The following is a 22,397-nucleotide window of genomic DNA, read 5'->3' as shown; positions in this document are numbered from 1 at the left end:
GACATAATAGATTCCACAACAGGTGTAGGGTTGTCAGGGTCAGCCTTGAATCCTTCAAAATCCATTTTGAGGTAATATTCTGGGGACAATTTTTTCCAAGCAGAGTTCATTGTCCTGGAAGTCACTCCAAGCCTTATCTATAAGGTTTATGTACTGAGGTGATCCTTCCATAACTATCTTAGAGTCAGTTCAGTGTCTGAGGTCACTTCAAAGCACCGAAACAGTGCCTTTGTGTACAGTTTCTTGAAGTTTGAAATTATCTGTTGGTCCATTGGCTCGATGAGAGATGTATTAAGTGGCAAGAACTTCACTGTGATGAATTTAAATTCATCCAACAACTGGACTTCCAAGCCAGGCGGATGTGCAGGAGCATTGTCCAATATCAGGAGGCACTTGAGTGGCAATTGATGATTTTCCTGGAGGTATATTTTTTCACTCAGGCCTAACACTTCATTGACCCACTCAATAAAAATTTGCCTCATGACCCATGCCTTTTTGTTAGCCTTTCACATCACAGGCAATTTATTCTCAATAACATGGTTTTTCTTGAACACACTGGAAGTTTCAGAGTGATATACCAGTAGGGGCTTCACTTTGAAATCCCCACTGTCGTTCCCACAGAACAAGAGTGTTAACCTACCTTTTGTAGGCTTGTGCCCTGACAATGAACTTTCCCTCCGTGTGATGTAGGTCCTCTTTGGCATTTATTACCAAAAGAGACCTGTTTCATTGCAATTGAAGACTTGTTGAGGTAGGAATCCTTCAGCCTCTAAATCAGTGGTTCCCAAACTAGGGTCTGCAGACCCCTGGGGTCCAGGAGAAGGCCCTAGAGGGTCCAGGACACAATGAAAAGATTAATATTTTTTTCAACTCCAGAAAAAAATATATACAATAAAAAAGTGTACATCACAAATTCTGTATCATCCTAGTGTTGGTGTTATTGATGCTTTGGTATATAAGCAGCTATAGCTTGCACATCTTTATTACATCATTGTTTATATCATAAGCTTACTTTCAGATTTTATATAATTTATTTATATTTACTTTGTGCAGGAATATGCAAATATTAAATGTGCTACGTTATACTGGGTATCTCAGTATGGTGATGATAATTTTTGATTGGCTGGGGTCCTCGGCTGGGCTGGGACTCATCATATAAGGGAGTCCTTGGTTTGGAACTAATGCTCCAAATATTCTTTGAATTTATTAATAAATTCTTCAGCAGCATGTTTGTCGGAACTCGTAGCCTCCCATGCCTTACAACACTGTATGTCCGTTCACTTTTAGAATTTTTCAAACCAGCCTTTGCTGGCCTTAAAATCACTACCAGCAGCACCTGTTGTAGACATTTTCTTATTGAGATTGGCATGGAACATCCTTGCCTTTTCACAAATCATCTTTTCTGACACAATCTCCCACTAACTGTTTTTTGTTGATCCACACCAACGACAGCTTCTCGACATCTTTGACTAGTTGAGATCTGTCTTGTTGAAGACATTGCCCCTTTCGCAAAATCAGTTGCCTCGATTTCTATTTTCTTTGCAAGGATGGAGCTGATTGTTGAAACAGACATGCCATACATCCTATAGCGAGATCAGCCACATGTACTCCTCTTTCATACTTTGCTACAAGTTCTTTCTTGAATTTAATAGAGTTTGTTGCCTTTTCTGCAGAAGGGCTGGCACTTGGAAATTTCTTCGTCCCCATGATGGCTTGTATATTTAGCAGTTGCACTCAAAAAAAAAGAGCTTGAAACACAAAGAACATGTGGGGTGATGCAGAATACCGACTCGCGAGTTGATGCTCATCCACCAAGAAACAAAGCAAAATAGGTCGCGAGAGAACACCGGATGGTTTGTTTGGGTGCTCATACTCGTACAGGGCCTAGTCACGAGGTGGGCCCTGGAAGGAGTGTTTCTGGTTGTAATGAAATCTGAGGATATGAACAGCGCCATAAAATCATCGATTTATGGCTCCATAACAGGCTGAGTTCCGGTTATTGGCAAGTTTCGGTTAATGGCGGTCTTCGCTTATCAGCACACCCTCGGGAATGGAATCCCTGCTGATAATCGCAGACTGCCTGTATATAATATATAATATTATATATTATTATATATATAATATATATAATATTTAGATATAGGTTATTTATTTTTTATTATATTTATTTTTATTATATATAATATAATTATATATATATTATTTATAATATATATTATAATATATATATATAGATGTATATATGTATTATAGTTATATATATATGTATTATAGATTATATATTATATGTTATATGAGGGTTGTCAGTAAAAGAAGGTTCCTAAAGATTTTTCACAATGAAAAACATGATTGTTGGCATTGAATAATACATTTTTGGAAAGCTGAGACTTTTTTCCTATTTTTCAACATAATTGCCGTTGATATCAATGCATTTTTGCATGTGGTGTACCATCTTCTTTATGCCTAAATCGTAGAAGTCTCCTGCTGCTCTGCAAAGGTAGCTTAATACCTCTTCTTTCAGCTCCTCTCCAGCTCTGAAATGAGTTATAGACGTCTGTACATCCGTCTTTGAATTCTCTGCACCATTTGTGCATGTGTTGTACACTCATACACTTTTCTCCATAGACTTCCACAGTTGGAAATGAATGTCCACCAGTGCAGTGTTTTTTCTTTTGCACACAAAAAACGAACCTCACAGAGCGTAATTCGCACATGCAGGAGAAGCTGAGGGGGGCTACATCTCTATCGCTCCCAAGGCCAAGGCTGAGCGTTGAAAGACAGCTCGCCGGGGGGGGGGGGGGGGGGGGGGTGAGACTGGGGGGGGGTGGGGGGGACCAAGCTACATGCCCAGTGTTGCGGATTCCGTGTAACAGCGTTCTGTGACTGCAGCTCCTTAAGAACCTTTACAATACGGATATATATAACCCAGGTATACACTAATAGATAAATTTAATTTATTTATATATATATAGATATATATATATAATATATAAATAATATAGATATTATATATATAAAACAAAACCCAAATCTGCCCACAAAGAAAACTAGTAAGTTATCATTCTACCCTCCAGACTAAGAATTCACTCCCAGACCCAGAATGTCAATAGGTTCATTGTTTTTAATCAGGTTAGAGAATCCCGTCTCTAATACCATGGAATAGAACCCATCTGTAATAAAGATGATAATGGATAAAAATAATGTGCCATACCATTTACCTTTAGATGGGGGAATGGGGGTTTCTCATCCCGACACCTGGCGTGTACCAAACTGACCTCTTTCTTTCTTCTTACCAAAAGGAATGTGACTTTAGGAAGTGCCCTGGTCGATTAGACCTGAATCATCCGTATAAACGAATGTACATGCTTGACGACCAAGACGAGCAGTCTCTCGATTAAAACGCTTACCGTACCAAATTCCGTAACTCAAGAAAGCTGCCCCTATCAGCTCAGCCTGTCTCCAAGCAAGACATGATATGTGATTAGAACAAATTACACACTTGTAAGATATATATAATATATATATATATATATATATATATATATATATATATATATATATATATCTACATATATATATACACACATTGGTCCCCCCCATATCGCGTTTCTCCGGATTCGCGGACTCACACATTCGCAGATTTTTCTTTGGAACCTATCTAGAAATTATTCGCGGACGGACTCGCCCATTCACGGAATTTTCCGACGAAAATAATCACTAATTAGTGTATTTTGATGTTTATTTTCATGACTAAATACATTTTTATGATACAAAAATGATTTACTAATTTTCAAACATTAATTTTGATTAATACGTATTAGTAAGTTTAATAAGTTTTAAATGATCACATAAAAATAATAATTTCTCTCTCTCTCTCTCTCTCTCTCTCCTACAAAGATGTATTTTTACACATGCAACTTACCCGGCAGATATATACTTAGCTTATGTCTCTGACGTCCGACAGAATCAAAACTCGCGGCACACGCTTACAGGTAGGTCAGGTGATCACCCCCTACCGCCGCTGGGGTGGCGGTAATAGGAATCATTCCCGTTTTCTGACAGAATTTTTCTGTCGCCGGTGATGACAACAACTTTGTTGGTAGTCTCCTGCTTAGAATTTCTTGCTTGCTTCGCCGAGGATTATTTGGGAAGTATTTGATCTTTGGTTGTTGCATACGCTTTGTGTTGGATTTAGTTAGTAATTATGTCCGATTTAACACCTGGAACTCTGTTTAGATATGTCGTAAATGAGGGATGCAAGGTGGAGGTTGCCTAAGGCTACTTTTTTGGACCCTCACACTGTTTGTGTAAAATGTAGGGGGAGGGATTGTTCGGTTAAGGATACATGTGATGTATGTGAGAACTTAACTGAATTACAATGGAAAGAACTAACTTCGTATGTTAGAAAGTTAGAAAAGGATAGGATTAGAAAAGCTTCAGCTAGAAGTTCAAGTAGATCCTGTTCTGCAGAACAGGATAGTATTTCTAACCCTGCAGTAGCTTCGCCATCTTCCTTTTTGGTTTCAGCTCCTTCCCCCCGCAGCGAACCCGCAGATGTGTCTGCCGAGAGAGCCGCTGTGAAGCTTCAATCCGCAATTTGCAACAGCAATTGCGAGATATAAACCAAGGTAAGGGTGAAGTGTCTAGTGATAAGTGCAGTGTCCCCAGTGCAGTGGAGGGGGCGTCTGACCGACTCCGCATCGCTCCTAGGCCTAGACCTCTTTCAGACTCCCATGCCCAGGGGGAGGAGGAATGTCGAAAGCCCGCAAGGTGGGATGTAGAGTATCCCCAACGGTCAGGCGTCCCTTCAGCAGGTCCTGTAGACTCGTCCCAGGCTGCTATAGAGAGCTATAGGAAAAGCCTCTTAAGGAAGTGTTTTTCCGACTCTGATTCGTCCTCTCCTAAACGAGGATGGAGCTCTTCTTCCAAATCGCGCCCTCTCAAGAGAGCCTGGAAACCTCCAGGAGAAGGCGCTCTTGACTCCAGCCCGGAGCCTTTTCCGGAGTATTCTCCTGCGCCTAAGAAGGCTATGAAGGATCCGGAATCCTCTCCAGAAGGGATTCGGTCATCTACTAAGAGATTCCTATTGGACCTCCAAGAGAAACTCTCTTCTTTAGTAGGCTCGCTTTCGACTAGTAGGCGCAAGGAGCCTTCTCGCAGGAAGGACGCCTCTCTTCCAGTCAAGAGGTCTGTTAGGAAGGAGGAGTATAATAGGCGATCTTCTCCAGTAAGAAGCCTATTCGCCTCCTAGAGTAGACGACTCCTTTGAAACTTCGTCGAGACAGGGAAGATGGTATTCTCCTCGTAGAAGCTCTGAAGCTAGGAGTCATAGCGCAAAGCGACAAGAAGTAGGCGCTAGATCCTCTCCTTGTAGGAGTAAGGAAAAAGTCTCCTTGCGAGAAGACGATCGGTTCGTATCTGTCGAACGATCTCCTAGGAGTAGGATCTCCTCTGCAAGTGGTAGAAAGAACGCAGAGCGCTCTGCAGAGAGATAGAAGCGAGAAAGGCTTCTCCTTCTAAGGATGATTTTTCTAGAAGGCGCCAACGTTCGATAGGACGCCTGGATGATCGAGTCTCGTTAAGTTACTCGAAACCTTATGATAGGCTTTCTTCAAGGGAGTCAAGCGCCTCTCCTAGCAGGTTCCAAGATTCCTACGAAGAACCTAAACAGGGTTCGCGTCCTACTCCTGGAAGAGTATCTAGAGCGGACGCTTACCGTTCTCCTAGCAGGCGTCAAGAGCCTGAAAGGAGCCTAATCGAGGATCTCCGCCCTACTCCTGTAAGACGATCAAGAGTAGGCGCAAGCGCTTTGCCTCAAAGGCAGCAAGAGCCTAAAACGAGCCTTTCCAGGGATTTGCGCCCTAATCCTGGTAGATCAGGAGTAGGCTCTGGACGCCTCTCCTCGTAAGATTCAGGAGCCTGAAAGGAGCCTTTTGTCAGGCGCGCGCCCTACTCCTAAGAGTCACAGAAGAGTAGGCGCAAGCGCCTCTCCTCACAGGCGCCAAGAGCCTGAAAGGATCCTGACTTTGGATTCGCGCCCTACTCATAGTAGGCGCTCAAGAATAGAAACGAGTGTTTCTCCGGATAGGCGCCAAGAGCCTAATAACGCAGGCTCTAGATCCTCCCCTAGTAGGTATCAAGAACCTAGGGAGCGAAGAAAAGCGGAGTTTTGTTCTTTACCGAGGAAACATATCTCGGGTATTGAACTGGCGGCTCCTTCTGACGAGCTCTTGAAGGATAAGAGTCGCATACCTGCCAGGACTTCTTCACCGAAGAAGTCTTCCTCTCCGAATGTAACCTTGGAGGAAGTCTCGGAGGAGGAAGAGACGAAAGAAGTAGGAGTCTCTGATTATAAGAGACTTTCTGCATTACTTCTTCAGGAGTTTGGGGACTCGCTGTGTTCAGCTGATCCTCCTTCTCCGGGATCTCTGCTATCAAGTACTAAGTTGGCAAAATCCCCCTCTTTTGTCAAGATGCGGCCAACTCTATCTATGAGAAAGGCCATCAAGAATCTGGAGAACTGGCTCCTGGTTAAGAAGGAGGCAGGTAAGACGGTGTTTTTGTGTCCTCCATCTAGATTGACAGGTAAGCCGGGTGTCTGGTACGACACGAAGGAACCCATGGGGTTAGGCCTTCCGGCTTACCGCAAAACGCGGATTTTTCTGCTCTAGTAGAATCATCTAGAAGACGCTCTCTACTTTCGGCTAAAGCGTCTTGGGGAATGTGCGAGATGGACCATTTACTCCAAGGGTCTATTTCGCACACTTGAAGTCTTCAACTTCATGGATTGGGCCTTAGGAGCTCTAGCAAAAAGAGCGCAAGATCCGGAGTTCGTGACTATGGAGGTGTTATCAAGTGTCCTTTCATGCTTGGACAAGGCAGTCATGGATGGATCCACAGAAGTAGCCATCTCTCTTTGGAGCAGGAGTGCTCCAAAAAAGAGATCAGTTATAGCTCGTTTCTCTCCAAGTATGTTTCGCCCTTACAGAGATCCTCTTTGCTTTTTTCCCCACTCTCGGAATACCTTTTTCCTCAGGAGACAGTGAGGGACATTCCAGATCACTGTCGGAGAAAGCTACGCAGGATCTTCTTGCTCAGTCCGCCAAGAGGCTTAAACCGGCTGTGCCGATGGCTAAGAAGAGAGGGAACAGCGAATAAAAGGTGTCTTTCCAACAGCCCTTTCGAGGAAGAACAACCTCAAGACCCGCAACTAAGAGTAGAAGGCCTTTCAAGAGAGGACGATCTTCTCGAAGGCCATTCTCGAAGCCGCAGTGAGACAGGAGTCCTCCAGACTCCAGTAGGAGCCAGACTTTTTGAGGTTCGCGAAAGTCTGGGCTCAGAGAGGGGCGGACAACTGGTCCCTCTCAATCCTCGAGAGAGGATACCTGATCCCCTTCAGGAAAAACCGCCCTTAACATCCACTCCAAGGGAGTTAGCGGCAAGATACAGAGATCCTTTAAAAAACCAAGCACTATTACATCTGGTGCAACAGATGCTAGAAAAGAAGGCTATAGAAAAGGTATTAGACATTCATTCACCAGGATTTTACAATCGCCTCTTTCTGGTACCAAAAGCCTCGGGGGAGTGGAGACCAGTGCTGGACGTAAGCGCTCTGAATCACTTTGTGATCAAAAACAACGTTCACGATGGAGACGACGTCGTCAGTTCTTTCAGCGCTAAGAAAAAGGGGATTGGATGGTGTCATTGGATCTACAAGATGCCTACTTTCATGTACCCATCCATCCCTCGTCCAGAAGGTATCTAAGATTTATGATACAGGGCCAAGTATTTCAGTTTCGCGCCCTTTGTTTCGGTCTTTCCACAGCTCCCCAAGTTTTCACGGGATTGATGAAAAATGTATGCACATTGGCTGCATTTAAAAGGAATAAGGATATCGCTGTATCTCGACGATTGGTTTTGATTCGATCGTAATCCAGGGATCAGTGTCTGGAGGACCTAAGGTCAACGTTGGACTTGACTCAGTCTCTGGGACTGTTAGTGAACCTCGGGAAATCCCAGATGGATCCCCAGCAAAGCATTGTCTATCTGGGTGGGGATTCTGATGGATTCTCGGGGTTTTCAAGTGTTTCCGTCCATAGAAAGACAGGAACGGTGCATTCTAAAAGTGAAGACCTCCTAGAGAAAGAACAATGTTCCGCGAGGGAATGGGATGAGTCTTCTGGGGACCCTCCCCTCGTTGGAACAGTTCGTTTCTCTAGGGAGGCTTCACATAAGACCTCTTCAATTCTTCTTGAAGGAGAATTGGGACCAGAAGAATCAGGATCTGTGGGAATCTTTTCCTCTGTCAGAGAGATAAAGAAAAACCTCAGCTGGTGGTTAGAACCAGGCAGACTGAACAAGGGACTATCGCTGCAGTTACCGAACCCCTCCCTAGTGTTGTTTACAGACGCATCGGAGACGGGATGGGGGGCGACGTTGGGCCCGAGAGAAGTGTCAGGCACCTGGAGTGTGGGGAACCAGGTGTCCTGGCACATCAACGAGAAAGAGTTAGTGGCAGTGCATCTAGCTCTCAGGCAGTGGGAAGCCCAAGTCGCAAACTCAGTGTTGCAGGTAAATTCCGACAACACGACAGCTCTAGCCTACATAAGAAAACAGGGGGGGGACTCACTCCCTCTCACTGTACAAGAAGGCGAAAGAGCTTCTTCTATGGTCAAAGGAGCGGAACATCACACTCTTGACGAGGTTTATACAAGGCGAGAAAAACGTCAGCAGCACTTGTTGAGCAGGAGAGATCAAGTCATTTCCACGGAGTGGACTCTACACTCAGAGGTCTGGCAATCAAATTTGGAACCTATGGGGTAAGGTCAAACATAGACCTGTTTGCAACTCATTGGAATGCCAGGCTGGAGAGAACTACTGCTCTCCGATTTCAGATCCAACAAGAGCAGTAGCGATAGACGGCCTCCTCCTAAATTGGGAAGGAATAGACGGCTACGGCTTTTCCTCCTTTCAAGATCATAGGAAACGTCATAAGGAAGTTTTGTTCTGACGAAAGGAGCAAAATTGACCCTAATCGCCCCATTTTGGCCAGCTCAAGAGTGGTTCACAGAGGTACTGGAATGGATGATAGATTTTCCAAGGTACCTTCCTTTAAGGAACGATCTTCTCAGACAGCCCCACTTCGACAGATACCACAAAAACCTCCCGCGCTCGGTCTGACTGCCTTCAGACTGTCGAAGGACTCGTCAGAGCGAAGGGGTTTTCACGCGCTGCTGCAAAGGCAATTGCAAGGGCCAGGAGACCGTCAACTATACGCGTGTACCAGTCGAAGTGGGAAGTGTTCCGAAGGTGGGCCAGGAATCAGAATGTATCCTCTTCCAGTACCTATGTGACGGAAATAGCAGATTTCCTATTATATTTGAGACTAAAATGTAACCTTGCAGTCTCGACTATAAAAGGTTATAAAAGTATGCTTTCCTTGGTGTTTAGACATACAGGACTAAACATCACGGATGACAAAGATTTACACGATTTGATTAAATCATTTGAGACTTCGAAGTCCAAGACAGCCAGACCACCCAGCTGGAACCTGGATGTGGTACTAAGGGTTTCTCATGTCAGAGAAATTTGAACCTCCCAATAACTCATCGTTCAGAGACTTGACTAGAAAATCGATTTTTCTATTTGCATTAGCATCAGCTAAAAGGATTAGTGAACTCCAGGCTTTAGAAGGCACAGTGGGCTTCAGGAAGGATTCTGCAGTGTGTTCATTTAACCCACCCCCTATTTTAGCAAAAAATGAGAATCCTTCTAAGCCTTGGCCAAGGACGTTTGAAGTTAAAGGATTGACTTCCCTGGTAGGGAGAGAAATAGAGAGAACCTTGTGTTGGTAAGGATCCTCAAGTTCTATCTAGAGAGGAAAAAACAAATGGGAGGAAACTCAGAGAGCCTTTGGTGTCGGTAAGAGATCCGAGAAGAACGATGTCAAAGAATGCACAGGCATTCTTTATCAGAGAGATTATTAAAGAAGCACATATTGCTGTGAAGAGGAATACCTCGGGCAGCTGAGAGTTAAAGCGCATGAGGTCAGAGCCGTAGCAACCTCATTAGCTTTCCACAAGAATATGTCGTTAAACGACTTAATTGGATCCACATATTGGAGATGCAATTCTGTGTTTGCGTCTAACTATTTGAGAGATGTACGTGTGACTTATGATAAGTGCTTCTCTCTCGACCTTACGTGTCTGCGGATTCGGTGCTGGGACAGGGGGCTGAAACCAATCTAGCTTAGTTTAGGTAGATTAGGAATTTTAATCTGGTGGTGTTGTTTTTATGGTCGATTGAAAGTGGTCAGGAAAAAAAAAGTACCATTTTCAATTCGTAGTGTATAACAAAGTAGTGTGGTCAGGTGGTCGAGATTGGTTGTTTTCATGCTCCTTGTAATGTTTTGGACCTAGGCTCTGTCTTGTAAGAGGGTTAGTCCCCGTTGATACGACAAAGGTGAAGGCTCTACCATGTAAGTGGGATAGGCCCCATTGGTACGATCCAAATAAGGCTCTGTCGAGTAAGCGGGCTAGCCCCCATTGACATGATCCAGAAGGGTTCTTAGTGACAGGTCTCATCCTCACTGGAACTCTTGAGGCAAGCAGACTCATAGACAGTACTCATGAAGTCTTCTGCCCAATAAGGTAGGAATCAAGGTATTTATTAGTTTATTTATAGTACATACAACAAAAGTTGTTTTACCCTGTTTTTTGAATTAATTGCTATTCATATTGAGTAACTATCTCTTACCCTCCTCCAAGGGTGCCAATCAGCTAAGTATATATCTGCCGGGTAAGTTGCATGTGTAAAAATGAAATTAAGATACAATAAAGTTTTACACATACTTACCTGGCAGATATATACGTTTAATGGCCCACCCATCCTCCCCTCAGGAGATAGGGGGAAGAAAAATTCTGTCAGAAAACGGGAATGATTCCTATTACCGCCACCCAGCGGCGGTAGGGGGTGATCACCTGACCTACCTGTAGTGTGTGCCGCGAGTTTTGAATTCTGTCGGACGTCAGAGACATAAGCTAAGTATATATCTGCCAGGTAAGTATGTGTAAAACTTTATTGTATCTTAACAATTTCATGTTTTTTTGTATGATAAATAAATGATTTACTATTTTCAAATATTAATATTAATTTATACAGCAATAATATCAATTCATTAAAGAAAATACCATAGTGAATTAGTAAAATTTTAGCTTATAAATTTAAAAAATTATGGAAGAATGAAGGAAATCCCAGTCTTCTTCCTCTAACTCCAGGTACTAAAACTGTCATACTATCAAGTTAAGTGACAGGAGGGCGAAGGAGCTGTTGTGCTGTTGCCATCAAGTGCTCATGAAATTACTCTCTCTCTCTCTCTCTCTCTCTCTCTCTCTCTCTCTCTCTCATTTACTGAGACTCGAGATTTTTTTTATAGTACTTATACTATATGTTTTTAATACTTTCAAATAATGATAATAATAATAATAATAATAATAATAATAATAATGATGATGATGATAATAACTGTAATTACAATATTCATGTTATGGGATAGTATTTTAAAGAAATACAATACAAATCTATCCATGTCACTTTTAATTAAGGCTAACTCTCTCTCTCTCTCTCTCTCTCTCTCTCTCTCTCTCTCTCTCTCTCTCTCTCTCTCTCTCTCTCTCTTGCCACACAAAATAATAATGTGTCACAGTGGTAACTCCCTCCCTCTCTTTCGCTGAAAGAGAGATGAACACTCTCTCTCTCTCTCTCTCTTACCGAGATGAAAGAATTTTTATGGTACTAGTATGTAAAATGTTTATTGATAATTTCAGTTATTTAATAATAATAATAATAATAATAATAATAATAAAACTGTAATTACAAAACTCATAATGGTAGTATTTTAAAAAGATGAAAATTACCTTTCCATTTCACTTGTAAGGATAACTCCTCTTTCTTACTGAGATGAGAGAATTTTTATGGTAAATGCACGTGTTTATTTTATTTTCAAATAATAATAATAATAATAGAAGTAGTAATAATACGATAACTAATTTAAAATGAAAATTCTTCCCTTCGTCTTTTTCTGTATCATTTCCTACCTCATAACTCCAGTGACGCTCGGAGCTGGAAAGTAACAATGCCATACAATGGTCAACGAATTTAATGGTTTTATGTAATTCTCTCTCTCTCTCTCTTACTGAGATGAGATCATTTTCATGGACATGTATGTAATAAGTTTATCATTAATATTTTCCAATAATACTATAACTGTAAGTACAAAATTCATATCTGAGTATTTTAAATACAATAATCATTCCATTTCTCTCTTTTAAATACTGTAAGGACAATCTCTCTTCTCTCTCTCTCTCTCTTCTCTCTCTCTCTCGCCTCTCTCTCGTCTCTCTCTCTCTCCTCCCAGCTCTTCTCTCCTCTCTCTCTCTCTCTCCAAAAGATACTTGTCATACATTTGGTGTTTCTATTTCTTCCTTTATCTCTCTCGCTCTCAGCAAAAGAATTGATAGACAGACAAATATAATTGCACAGTCCTCTCTTTCTCTCTTCTCTGGAGAAATATATGTATTTATGGGATGGGAAAAAAGTTGCCTACAGATGTTCATTTCAATCTATTGAAACCGTAAGGAGTATCTCTCTCTTCTCTCTCTCTCTCTCTCTCTCTCTCTCTCTCTCTCTCTCTCTCTCTCTCTCTCTCTCTCTCTCTCTGTGCAATTGGCTGTTTATATATTTCTAATGGTAAAATGTTTAAGATGACTTTAAAATTATATTAATAATACCAATTCAATGGTATATTTGATGTAGGATAATACTTTAAGTAGACATTTGGTATTTGTGATTTCACATACAATTGCTTTCTTTGTAAAAAGAAAATAGATGTCTCAAATAGTAACAGTATGAAAGAAAACGTGCATGACTGAATACTTATGGGGGGACTGAATTATTTTCACATACGTAACTAAGTCATGCAGTATCATACATAGTATGTATTATGTATAACCATAAAAATGTAAGATTTACTTTAAAACAGTATTATAATATTTCAAAGATTAATATGAACCATAATAGGATATTTTATGTATATTTGATGAAGGATGGTCTTTTTGGGATACTTTGGTGTTTGCATGTTCAGGATAGGAGTTTATGAGCATTTTTAGAGGGGGTGTTCCAAACATTCGCGGATTCTAACTATTCGCGGGGGGGGGGGTCTGGTATGCATCCCCTGCGAATACGGGGGGACCACTGTATATCTATATATATCTATATATATATATATATATATATATATATTATATAATATATATATATATATATATATATATATATATATATATATATATATATATATATATATATATCTACAAGATAAAATAAAATCTTGATAATATATTGAAATTGAAAGTATAATAATTTTTTATTGATTTAATGTTGAAGAAAGTATCTTGTAATTGCAAACTCATTGAATATATACTGATTTGATTTTTTTTTTTTTTTTAGCTCAAGATGATTTTGAAAGGTGGTTTTTGGATGTGTATAGTGTTTTACTTTTTTTCCCTTTCATTCAGCCTGTTCAGAAAATGCTCTTCATTGAAAAGAAAAAAAAAAAAATGGGCCACAAAAACAACCACTAATGCATGCTGAGGAATTTTTTGTTTTTTCTTTTTGACCTTTAGAGCACACTTACTCAAACGCTTCTCTGGACCAACAAAAAACATACCAAAAAAGACTTTAGTTGGGAAAAAATGCTTCTCTTTGTGAATTGCGTTGGAGATCGTCGCAAAAAATCCCCCCCCCCCCCCCCCACCCCACCTTTGGACAGCATTTTGAAATGATTTAAATTCCATATCCTTTTCATTGACTGGTAGCTGGTGGTCATGTTTTCGTGTGTAGCCATTCATGATGAAATTTGGGTGTATTGATATATTATATATATATATATATATATATATATATAATATATATATATATATATATATATATATATATAATATATATAGTATTATGATATATATATATATATATATATATATACCTATATATATATATATATATATGTGTGTTAGTCTCCTGGGTGTGTGTTCCTTAGCATGGAATAGTGATCAGACTTTATCATTCTATTACAATCACAAAATCATAGAAACTTTCTGCTTCTAAGCAATTTTTTAACACTTTATTTATATCCATTAAAGGTCATGTAATGAATAGAAATAATTTATGGAAGAAAATTTATTTTTCATTTTTTAACTTTACAGTGGTCCCCCCGTATTCACGGGGGATGCGTACCAGACCCCCCCGCGAATAGTTAGAATCCGCGAATGTTTGGAACCCCCCTCTAAAAATGCTCATAAACTATCCTGAACATGCAAACACCAAAGTATCCCTTAAAGACCATCCTTCATCAAATATACATAAAATATCCTAATATGGTTCATATTAATCTTTGAAATATTATTAACCCTCTTACGCCGATTGGACGTATTAAACGTCGAGTCAAAATGTCTCCCGTATGCCGATTGGACGTATCATACGTCGGCTCAAAAAAGTTTTTTTAAAAATTCGCGGAAAAATACTTATAGGCCTACCAGCCGAAAACTTTTGTATCACGCGCCTTGGGGGATGCTGGGAGTTCACGGGATCAAGGTGTTGTTTGTTTACAATCGCTACGCAGGCGCGCAAGCGCGAATTTCTTTCTTATCGCACTAAAAAGTATCAGTGACACATCTCTGAAATTATTTCGTCACTTTGACATAATTTTTGCACCATTTTAAATTATCCTTTACTTGAAGTATTATATATGAAAATGTGCGCAATTTCATATAAAATACAAAAAAAAGTACTCATGATTGTAGCTTTTATCAGTTTTGAAATATTTTCATATAAATAACGATAAGTGCAAAAATTTCAACCTTTGGTCAACTTTGACTCTACAGAAATTGTCGAGAAACGCAATTGTAAGCTAAAATTCTTATATTATAGTAATATTCAATCATTTGCCTTCATTTTGCAACAAATTGGACGTCTCTAGCACAATATTTCGATTTATGGTGAATTTATGAAAAAACTTTTTCCTTACGTTCGTGCGATAACTCTTCCGATAAATTTTTCGTGCGATTGTCCTAATGTTTGCACCCTTTTAAATTTGCCGTTACATAAAGTTTTATATATGGAAATGTGCGCAATTTCATGCACAATACAACATAAAACAACCCATGGTTGTAGCTTTTATCAGTTTCGAAATATTTTCATATAAATAACGTTCAGCGCAAAAATTTCAACTTTCGGTCAACTTTGACTCTACCGAAATGGTCGAAAAACGCAATTGTAAGCTAAAACTCTTACATTCTAGTAATATTCAATCATTTACCTTCATTTTGCAACGACTTGGAAGTCTCTAGCACAATATTTCGATTTATGGTGAATTTATGAAAAAAAAAAAAAATAAAAAAAAAAACAAAAATCATTTTCCTTACGTTCGCGCGGTAACTCTTCCGAAAAAATCAGAATTTTTTTGTGCAATTGTCGAAATGTTTGCACCATTTAAAATTAGCTGTTACATAAAGTTTTATATATGAAAATGTGCGCAATTTCATGTAGAATACAACTAAAAAGGATTGAAGGTTGTAGCTTTTCTCTTTTTTCGAAATATTTGCATATAAATCACGATAAATAGAAAAAAAACCACGTTCGGTCAAATTTGACTCTACTGAAATAGTTGAAAAACGCAACTGTAAGCTAAAACTCTTACGGCCTAGTAATATTCCGTCATTTTTCTTCATTTTGAAACAAATTTGAAGTCTCTAAAACAATATGTGATTTATGGTGAATTTTTGAAAAATATATTTACCTTCACGTCCGCGCGCCGATTCGCGGCCGCAAGTCTCCGAAATACGTACATCGCATTATCCTAATATTTGCTCCTTTCATATTAGCCTTTTTTATAGAGTTTCATATATCAAAATGTGCGCAAATTCATGAAGAATACAATAAAAAATAATTGAAGGTTGTAGCTTTTTCCATCTCCGAAATATGTGCATATATATATAAAAATTTCGACATTCGGTCAAATTTAACTCGTCCGAAATGGTCGAAATCTGCAATTCTAATCTATAACTCTTACAGTATCGTAATATTCAATCATTTGTCTTAATTTTGAAACAAATTGGAAGTCTCTAGAACAAAATTTAGAATTACGGGGAATTTTTGAAAATAACATTTTTTTACGTCCGTGCGCAGTTACGCAATTCGTACATCATTTTGTGATAATATTTTTCCAGTGTTGCTTTTATTGTTTTACTATGTATTATATATCAAAAGGATTGCAATTTAGTGTACAATACAACGAAAAAAAAGTAACTCGTTAGCTTTGACCGTTTTTTGCACAGCGTGATTTGAATACAATTATCTATGAATTTCTTTTTTTTCGCTACCATATATCGCATTATTTACATATGATAATGATATTATTTCTCATTTCTGATGATTGCATACTACACTTCAGGCAATGAAAAAAAAAATGAGCCAAAAATGAACTCTTAATCTTCAAAGTTAAGCGCGCTGTGATTTTTTGAAAAAATTATTTTTTCCGCTTCCGCGCTCACTCCAAACCGGCGCCGGCATACAGGAGAGGTTTTGATTTTTAGGGCTTCGGCGTAAGAGGGTTAATACTATTTTAAAGCAAATCTTACATTTTATGTTTATACATAAATACATACTATGTACATACTAGAATGACTTAGTTTACGTATGTGAAAATAATTCAGTCCCCCCACCCAATAAGTTCAGTCATGCATGTTTTCTTTCATACTGTTACTATTTGAGACATCCATTTTCTTTTTACAAGGGAACAATGGAATGTGAAATCACAAATACCAAATGTCTACTTAAAGTATTATCCTACATCAAATATACCATTGAATTGGTATTATTAATATCATTTTAAAGTAATCTTAAACATTTTACCATTAGAAATATACAAACAGCCAATAGCAGAGAGAGGAGAGAGAGAGAGGAGATGAGGGAGAGAGAAGAGGGGAAGTGAGAGAGAGAGAGAGGAAAATGTTATTGTTACTGTTTAATATCATTAAACGTAATATATTTGTAAACTAGTACTGTATATTATTATTTTTACCATAAAATGTAGTAATGTCCTTAAAGATATACTTATACATACACTTCCAGCCCAAACAGAGGGCGAGAGTTACCACTAGCGCATGCTAGTATCTCGTGTGGAGAGAGAGAGAGAGAGAGAGAGAGGGTTGTCCTTATTTAAAAGAGTGAAATGGATAGATTATTGTACTTCTTTAAAATAGTACTATCACATGTGAATTTTGAGATTAGTTATATTATTATTATTATTAGTTATTATTATTATTATTATTATTATTATGCGAAAATATTAATAAACATACACATGTACCATAGAAATTATCTCATATATAATCAGCAAAAGAGAAAGAGAGAGAGAATCTCAATGATCCGTAGATGGCAACACTCGATTTGACAGTTGGAACCCAGCCAACCAAGCTGGCAAGCCTGTTCAAAAAACAATACACGGGGTTACATAATTCTTTTATTTATAAACTAAAATCTTGCTAATTCACTTTAGTATTTTCTTTAATGAATTTATATTATTGCTGTTTACATTAATATTGATATTTGAAAATTAGTAAATCATCATCCAAAAAAACATACATCGCTTTAAGAGAGAGAGAGAGAGAGGAGAGAGAGGAGAGAGAGAGAGAGAGAGAGAGAGAGAGAGAGAGAGATTATCGTAGTATTTGAAAATACTTTCACATATGATTTTTGTAATTGCCGTTATTATTATATTATATATTATTATTATTATTATTATATTATTAATATTGATTATTATTATATTGAAATATTAATAAACATATTAGCATATAGTACAGAAAAACTCTCATCTCAGTAAAAGAGAGAGGAGAGACAGAGACGAGAGAGAGAGAGGGTATTTTCTTTAATGAATGAATGAATTATGCAGTATAAATAATATTAATATTTGAAATAGTAAATCATTTATTTATCAATACAAAAAAAACATACATCTTTGTTGTAGAGAGAGAGAGAGAGAGAGAATTTTTATTTTTATTATGTGATATTTAAACTTATTAAACTTACTAATACAGTATTAATCAAAATTAATATTTGAAAATTATTAAATCATTTTTGTATCATAAAAATGTATTTAGTCATGAAAATAAACATCAAAATACACTAATTAGTGATTATTTTGTCGGAAAAATTTCTAGCGAACTTGGTGCTAAAGTCGTCGAGTCCGTCCCCCCGGCGAATAATTTTTAGATAGGTTTCAAAGAAAAATCCGCGAATGTGTGAGTCCGCGAATCCGGAGAACGCGAATACGGGGGGACACTGTATATATATCCATTAAAGGTCATGTAATGAATAGAAATAATTTATGGAAGAAAATTTATTTTTCGTTGAGTTGGTTTGTACTATTTGTCTTTGTTACAGATATGGTGTTAAAGGGGAAAAGGAAACCTGGTGAATATCTCCGTCACAGAGATGAGTCATCTCTTCATATATGTACAATGTCAGGCATTATGAAACTAATCCAACATTAACTGTATACTACTGATTCAGAAGTATTTATGTGATTTTTCAAGCTTTGTACATTTAACCCCGCAGAATAAGATTAACTAGTTTATCTTCTCAAATTATAAAAGGAGGAGACCCATTACACATGCGCGCATGTTGAATCTTGTAACCATGACAGTGGCCATAATACTATTTTGAAGATTTGTTTGCTGTTACCATGGTTATCTGGATTATATTATTTATAAATACATGTATGTTTGTTTGTGTATCATTACTTGTGTATAATATATGTAGTATTTTCTTTGGTTCAATTTTTCACTGTTTGCACACTTGGTCATTTTGTTATGACAGCCTGCTTTTGCAAGTTAACATCCTTTCAGGCTTGAACCTTTTCATCACTCAGATTTTGAATGTTTATGAAGCATCCTGCTGATAAAATTTCATTTGAAGATTCTTCTCCTAAAAGTACCTTATTTATTTATATAAGCAACTTGATATCGTTACATTTATCTCCAGTATTAATTTCTATTCCAGATAAGCTACGAATGGTTCAAGAATTTTCATAGCCTCATATATTAAATTTTATGGCTACATGAGATAGGCAGATGAATGTAATTTTGAATGGTTATGATTTGACTGAAAAGGGATACTTGGCTTATTAAGTTTACAGTGATCATATCCTTGACCAGTCATTTCCTATGAATTGTTTATACAGTTATGATGTCACGATGCATTTCCTACTTATGTGCATTGTTGAAAATGTCCTGCACTAGCTTAAGCGTGCTGCAAATACAATTAGACTCAGGTTATGTACCAGTTATCGTGGTTATTTCCTGGTAATGTCACATGGCTAATTTCAGTCACCATTTCCTTGACCAATGCAGTATTACTCAGAAATTCTGCATATTCCAGTGGAGTGTCAGTCTACCTGTAAATACGAGTAAATCCAGACAGCTCACTTGTCGTGATCGTATTTGTCATTATTGCTTTTAACTAATGTTAGTCATTATTTCAGGTGTGGGTGATTTGGGATAAGTTTTCAGTAGTGATAACGAGTGCGGTGGTGTCGACTCCTGGCAGAAGTTTATACAGTTTGCTAGGGAAGCGATGCCATGGCCTTCATCTTAAGTGATGAGGTAAGCTGGTATTTGATAGATGTATATTAGTCTTAGAAGTCTTAACTTATTCTGATTTTTATCATTACTTAGTTTTTTTTGGTGCAGATGGAATTGAGAGTAAATGTGCGCATGTGTTACAGTGCTGAAGCACATGCCTTATGTTCGGTTTCAGTTTTTTAGTTTTATAACCTTCCTCAAGGCAATGGTACTACTGTACCTATGTTTGAACAATTAAGTAAATATCCTCGCCAGTTATTGTACAATTTCCATACATAGTACTCTGTATCAGGACATGGACTACCCTTCAGTAATCATATGCTATTAATAGTATTATACAGTTAGTAGTTCCTTATATTGATTCTTTTCAGTTTTTTTATTTAATAATTTGTTCTGGATAGCTGTATGGAGGGACCCTCGACTCATATGAATTTATACAGGTGTTCATATGTATACAATACAGTCAGATATTTTCATGCATATTGTTTTGACTATAAATTCGAAATATCTTGATTGATATTGTGAACAGTAAATGTGTTAATATGTTATCATCCTTTGAGATTTCTGGGAATCCAATCCAGACTACAAATGTTAGAAGTAAGTTGTTACGCTCTCCATTACACTTACCTCATGCGATGCTATGTAGACATTACTCAAGATTCTTTTCGTCTCTTCGGCCCCTAACTGTAACCCCTTTCATTCCTCTAACTATTCCTGTAAACTTTTTACTCTCATTTTCCATTTCAGCGCTGAATGACCTCACAAGTACCAGTTCTTGGCCTTTGGCCTAAATTTTATATTCTATTCTACTCTGGCCTAAATTTTATATTCTATTCTACTCTGGCCTAAATTCTATATTCTTTTCTACTCCAATACACTACACTATGTAATTTTCAGTCATTTCTTTGTCAATAGAGGGAAGTATTGTTGATTTATAATCTATTCTAGTTTAGTTAAAGATGCAATTTTTCAGCAATTTTTCATATATGTTTGAAACAGTGTATGGAGTTTATTTTTTAAGTCCTCGACAGCTCTGATATTATTGGCCTAATTTTGCTTTACTTAGTGCACGTAAATTGATCTACTCGTATCCTTGTAACAAATAGTTTTGAGGAAAATATTAATTTTACATTGCTTCTATAGGCCTTGATTACTCCATTGGCCTGGGTTTATGCGAGCACAATGTATAAAAGTATTTCTTGTCTTTTCAGGTATGCTACCTTGTCGACAGGTAAGTCCCAAATATAGCAGGTAAGTGTAGCCGTACATTTGCTGCACTACTGAGTCAGCATATACTATCTATCACTTTTTAATTAAAAGCTCCAGAAAATCACTATCCCAACCTAACCTAGTCACCTAAGGTTGGGTATATAAATGTTGGCTTCAAGTCGTTTTCATTGTTACTGTAACAAGTGAGTGTTCTTGGCTTGTAATTGGCTCTCTTGGCTTATAACTTTTTTATGTATTAGCGCTTTTGGCTTCTCAATATCATGACTCAGCTTTCTTGAAATAATAAAGCTTAAAACCGTTGTGGTTGAAGTTTGCTGTACATTGGGCCCAAATTATTTTTGCATAATATTGATAAATGTTCGTTATTTTGATTTCTTATTTCAAGAATGGAGTGAGCAATATTTTCATCATCGTTGAACCTCACCTAACCTTACTATTAAGTGCATTATTAACCATATTTTTTCACCCTTATTATTAAACCTAACCTAATCGTACTGAAAGTAAGACATCATCAGTTTTGGCATAACCAAACTGTACTGTAAGTATTTTGTAACTCTCAAGGACATCTCTAGCCTAACTTAACTTCAGTTGATGAATTTATAACCTAACTATACCAAATACTGAACATTTTTATTAGCCAACCTAAATTTAATAACCTAATCAAAGGTGAGATATCAAGATAACGAAGGTTTATCCCAAATTGAGCGGGTAATCTTTATATAATACTCGTTTGTTTATTTTTAAGGCGCTTTTTGCCCATGTATGACATTTTTAAAAAGTAAATGCAGCTTTTGGCATATTTTTTATTTCTGGCTGAGGTTTTTATTATAGTAAATTTAACCGTTGGCATATTTTCATTTTATGTGTGGTGTTGAGGCTAAAGTAAATGCAGCTCTTGGCATATTTTCAGTTTGCTTGTGACGCTGTAGTTAAATAAATGCAGCTTTTGGCACATTTCAGTTAGTGCGTAGCTTTGTTGTTAAGTGAATGCTGCTTTTGGCGTATTTTGAATTCCCTTGGGGGTTTTTGGTTAAAATAAATGCAGCTTTTGGCATATTTTCAGTTCATGTGCAGCTTTGTGGTTAGTGTAATTAAGTGGATGTGGGTAAATTTAGGTCAGCAGTATTAGAAGTAGATTATTTTAGTGGGCTTTATGTTAGTTTATTTGCCATTTTTTAATGAGTTAGCTTTAGGGTAGAATAGTTATCCCTAGCAGCAAGAGACATGTACAGTGCATATTAACATCCTATTTCAGATATTAAACTGAATTCCATTCAGTGCTTTTGTCAGATATAAAGATATCTAGACTTCAAGAAGATCATCCGTAACTGGGTCATTTGAAGAATGACGTGAAGTTCATTTCTGTTTTAGTATACATATTTTGCCTTCACATGAATTTAATTCCTTTCATGCCATTTTGTCTTGAATTTTGCTGATATGGCCTCTTGAAGATGATCTAATAACACA

At 37.7% G+C, this 22,397-nt stretch overlaps 1 long non-coding RNA gene across 1 annotated transcript in view; it reads left to right on the top strand.

Moving 5' to 3' along the window:
• LOC135197613 (uncharacterized) overlaps window positions 1-22,397 on the top strand; it is a 542,613-nt gene that overhangs the window by 11,981 nt on the left and 508,235 nt on the right. The window contains exons 2-3 of the long non-coding RNA XR_010310635.1: window positions 19,601-19,721; window positions 20,912-20,931. This is a non-coding gene — a long non-coding RNA (uncharacterized LOC135197613). The remainder of the gene's footprint in view (window positions 1-19,600; window positions 19,722-20,911; window positions 20,932-22,397) is intronic.

The sequence above is a fragment of the Macrobrachium nipponense genome, chromosome 21 (genome assembly GCF_015104395.2).
Source record: "Macrobrachium nipponense isolate FS-2020 chromosome 21, ASM1510439v2, whole genome shotgun sequence".
In the NCBI taxonomy this organism is placed as follows: Eukaryota; Metazoa; Arthropoda; class Malacostraca; order Decapoda; family Palaemonidae; genus Macrobrachium; species Macrobrachium nipponense.
The sequence above is the reverse complement of the archived record's forward strand: the minus strand, read 5'-3'. Positions and strand labels throughout refer to the sequence as shown.